Consider the following 4,983-nt stretch of genomic DNA (forward strand, 5'->3'; position numbering starts at 1 on the left):
AGCGCGAGGCCGAGCAGTGTTGGGGAACGTAGTAATTTCAGAAAAATTCCTACGCACACGCAAGATCATGGTGATGCATAGCAACGAGAGGGGAGAGTGTTGTCCATGTACCCTCGTAGACCGAAAGCGGAAGCGTTAACACAACGCGGTTGATGTAGTCGTACGTCTTCATGATCCGACCGATCAAGTACCGAACGCACGGCACCTCCGAGTTCAGCACACGTTCAGCTCGATGACGTCCCTCGAACTCCGATCCAGCCAAGTGTCGAGGGAGACTTTCGTCAGCACGACGGCGTGCTGACGATGATGATGTTCTACCGACGCAGGGCTTCGCCTAAGCACCGCTACGATATTATCGAGGTGTAATATGGTGGAGGGGAGCACCGCACACGGCTAAAAGATCGTTGATCAATTGTGTGTAAAGAGTGCCCCTGCCCCCGTATATAAAGGAGCAAGGGGGAGGCCAGCCGGCCCTTGTTGGCGCGCCAGGAGGAGGAGTCCACCTCCTAGTAGGACTAGGACTCCCCTCTTTCCTACTACTAGGAGGGGGAATGGAAGGGGGAGAGGGAGAGGAAAAGGGGGGCGCCGCCCCCCTCTCCTATTCCAATTCGGACCAGAGGGGGAGGGGGCGCGCGGCCAACCCTGGCAGCCCCTCTCTCGCTCCACTAAGGCCCATAAGGCCCATTATTTCTCCCGGGGGGGTTCCGGTAACCCTCCGGCACTCCGGTTTTCTCCGGAATCACCCAGAACACTTCCGGTGTCCGAATATATTCGTCCAATATATCAATCTTTATGTCTCGACCATTTCGAGACTCCTCGTCATGTCTGTGATCACATCCGGGACTCCGAACAACCTTCGGTACATCAAAACATAAAAACTCATAATAAAACTGTCATCGTAACGTTAAGCGCACGGACCCTACGGGTTCGAGAACTATGTAGACATGACCGAGACACCTCTCCGGTCAATAACCAATAGCGGAACCTGGATGCTCATATTGGTTCCTACATATTCTACGAAGATCTTTATCGGTCAGACCGGATAACAACATACGTTGTTCCCTTTGTCATCGGTATGTTACTTGCCCGAGATTCGATCGTCGGTATCTCGATACCTAGTTCAATCTCGTTACCGGCAAGTCTCTTTACTCGTTCCGTAATACATCATCCCGCAACTAACTCATTAGTCACAATGCTTGCAAGGCTTAAAGTGATGTGTATAACTGAGTGGGCCCAGAGATACCTCTCCGACAATCGGAGTGACAAATCCTAATCTCGAAATAGACCAACCCAACAAGTACCTTTGGAGACACCTGTAGAGCACCTTTATAATCACCCAGTTACGTTATGACATTTGGTAGCACACAAAGTGTTCCTCCGATAAACGGGAGTTGCATAATCTCATAGTCATAGGAACATGTATAAGTCATGAAGAAAGCAATAGCAATATACTAAACGATCGAGTGCTAAGCTAACTAAATGGGTCAAGTCAATCACATCATTCTCCTAATGATGTGATCCCGTTAATGAAATGACAACTTATGTCTATGGCTAGGAAACATAACCATCTTTGATTAACGAGCTAGTCAAGTAGAGGCATACTAGTGACACTCTGTTTGTCTATGTATTCACACAAGTATTATGTTTCTGGTTAATACAATTCTAGCATGAATAATAACATTTATCATGATATAAGGAAATAAATAATAACTTTATTATTGCCTCTAGGGCATATTTCCTTCAGTCTCCCACTTGCACTAGAGTCAATAATCTAGGTTACACAGTAATGATTCTTACACCCATGGAGTCTTGGTGGTGATCATGTTTTGCTCGTGGAAGAGGCTTAGTCAACGGGTCTGCAACATTCAGATCCGTATGTATCTTGCAAATTTCTATGTCTCCCACCTGGACTAAATCCCAGATTGAATTGAAGCGTCTTTTGATGTGCTTGGTTCTCTTGTGAAATCTGGATTCCTTTGCTAAGGCAATTGCACCAGTATTGTCACAAAAGATTTTCATTGGTCCCGATGCACTAGGTATGACACCTAGATCGGATATGAACTCCTTCATCCAGACTCCTTCATTTGCTACTTCCGAAGCAGCTATGTACTCCGCTTCACACGTAGATCCCCCACGACACTTTGCTTAGAACTGCACCAACTGACAGCTCCACCATTCAATGTAAACATGTATCCGGTTTGCGATTTAGAATCGTCCGGATCAGTGTCAAAGCTTGCATCAACGTAACCATTTACGATGAGCTCTTTGTCACCTCCATAAACGAGAAACATATCCTTAGTCCTTTTCAGGTATTTCAGGATGTTCTTGACCACTGTCCAGTGATCCACTCCTGGATTTCTTTGGTACCTCCCTGCTAAACTTATAGCAAGGCACACATCAGGTCTGGTACACAGCATTGCATACATGATAGAGCCTATGGCTGAAGCATAGGGAACATCTTTCATCTTCTCTCTATCTTCTGAAGTGGTCGGGCATTGAGTCTTACTCAATCTCACACCTTGCAATACAGGCAAGAACCCTTTCTTTGCTTGATCCATTTTGAACTTCTTCAAAACTTTGTCAAGGTATGTGCTTTGTGAAAGTCCAATTAAGCGTCTTGATCTATCTCTATAGATCTTGATGCCCAATATATATGCAGCTTCACTGAGGTCTTTCATTGAAAAACTCTTATTCAAGTATCCCTTTATGCTATCCAGAAATTCTATATCATTTCCAATTAGTAATATGTCATCCACATATAATATCAGAAATGCTACTGAGCTCCCACTCACTTTCTTGTAAATACAGGCTTCTCCAAAAGTCTGTATAAAACCAGATGCTTTGATCACACTATCAAAGCGTTTATTCCAACTCCGAGAGGCTTGCACCAGTCCATAAATGGATCGCTGGAGCTTGCACACTTTGTTAGCTCCCTTTGGATCGACAAAACCTTCCGGTTGCATCATATACAATTCTTCTGCCAGAAATCCATTCAGGAATGCAGTTTTGACATCCATTTGCCAAATTTCATAATCATAAAATGTGGCAATTGCTAACATGATTCGGACAGACTTAAGCATCGCTACGGGTGAGAAGGTCTCATCGTAGTCAATCCCTTGAACTTGTCGAAAACCTTTCGCAACAAGTCGAGCTTTATAGACAGTAACATTACCGTCAGCGTCAGTCTTCTTCTTGAAGATCCATTTATTTTCAATTGCTTGCCGATCATCGGGCAAGTCAACCAAAGTCCATACTTTGTTCTCATACATGGATCCCATCTCGGATTTCATGGCCTCAAGCCATTTTGCGGAATCTGGGCTCACCATCGCTTCTTCATAGTTCGTAGGTTCGTCATGGTCTAGTAACATAACCTCCAGAATAGGATTACCGTACCACTCTGGTGCAGATCTTAATCTGGTTGACCTACGAGGTTCAGTAATAACTTGATCTGAAGTTTCATGATCATTATTATTAACTTCCTCACTAACTGGTGTAGGTGTCGCAGAAACTGGTTTCTGTGATGATCTACTTTCCAATAAGGGAGCAGGTACAGTTACCTCATCAAGTTCTACTTTCCTCCCAGTCACTTATTTCGAGAGAAACTCCTTCTCTAGAAAGGATCCATTCTTAGCAACGAATATCTTGCCTTCGGATCTGTGATAGAAGGTGTACCCAACAGTCTCCTTTGGGTATCCTATGAAGACACATTTCACTGATTTAGGTTCGAGCTTATCAGGTTGAAGTTTCTTCACATAAGCATCGCAACCCCAAACTTTAAGAAACTACAACTTTGGTTTCTTGCCAAACCATAGTTCATAAGGCGTCGTCTCAACGGATTTTGACGGTGCCCTATTTAGAGTGAATGCAGCCGTCTCTAAAGCATAACCCCAAAAGGATAGCGGTAAATCAGTAAGAGACATCATAGATTGCACCATATCTAGTAAAGTACGATTACGACGTTCGGACACACCATTACGCTGTGGTGTTCTGGGTGGCGTGAGTTGCGAAACTATTCCGCATTGTTTCAAATGTAGGCCAAACTCGTAACTGAAATATTCTCCTCCACGATCTAATCGTAGGAACTTTATTTTCTTGTTACGATGATTTTCAACTTCGCTCTGAAATTCTTTGAACTTTTCAAATGTTTCGGACTTATGTTTCATTAAGTAGATATACCCATATCTGCTTAAATCATCTGTGAAGGTGAGAAAATAATGATATCCGCCACGAGCCTCAATATTCATCGGACCACATACATCTGTATGTATGATTTCCAACAAATCAGTTGCTCTCTCCATAGTTCCGGAGAACGGTGTTTTAGTCATCTTACCAAGTGATTCATAATCAAGTGGTTTCAAAAGTCCATCAGTATGGAGTTTCTTCATGCGCTTTACACCGATATAACCTAAACGGCAGTGCCACAAATAAGTTGCACTATCATTATCAACTCTCCATCTTTTGGCTTCAATATTATGAATATGTGTATCACTACTATCGAGATTCAACAAAAATAGACCACTCTTCAAGGGTGCGTGACCATAAAAGATATTACTCATATAAATAGAACAACCATTATTCTCTGATTTAAATGAATAACCGTCTCGCATTAAACAAGATCCAGATATAATGTTCATGCTCAACGTTGGCACCAAATAACAATTATTTAGGTCTAATACTAATCCCGAAGGTAGATGTAGAGGTAGCGTGCCGACCGCGATCACACCGACTTTGGAACCGTTTCCCACGCGCATCGTCACCTTATCCTTAGCCAATCTTCGCTTAATCCGTAGCCCCTGTTTCGAGTTGCAAATATTAGCAACAGAACCAGTATCAAGTACCCAGGTGCTACTGCGAGCATTGGTAAGGTACACATCAATAACATGTATATCACATATACCTTTGTTCACCTTGCCATCCTTCTTATCCGCCAAATACTTGGGGCAGTTCCGCTTCAAGTGACCAGTCTGCTTGCAGTAGAAGCAC

Source organism: Aegilops tauschii, chromosome 7 (assembly GCF_002575655.3).
Source record: "Aegilops tauschii subsp. strangulata cultivar AL8/78 chromosome 7, Aet v6.0, whole genome shotgun sequence".
Lineage (NCBI taxonomy): Eukaryota > Viridiplantae > Streptophyta > Magnoliopsida > Poales > Poaceae > Aegilops > Aegilops tauschii.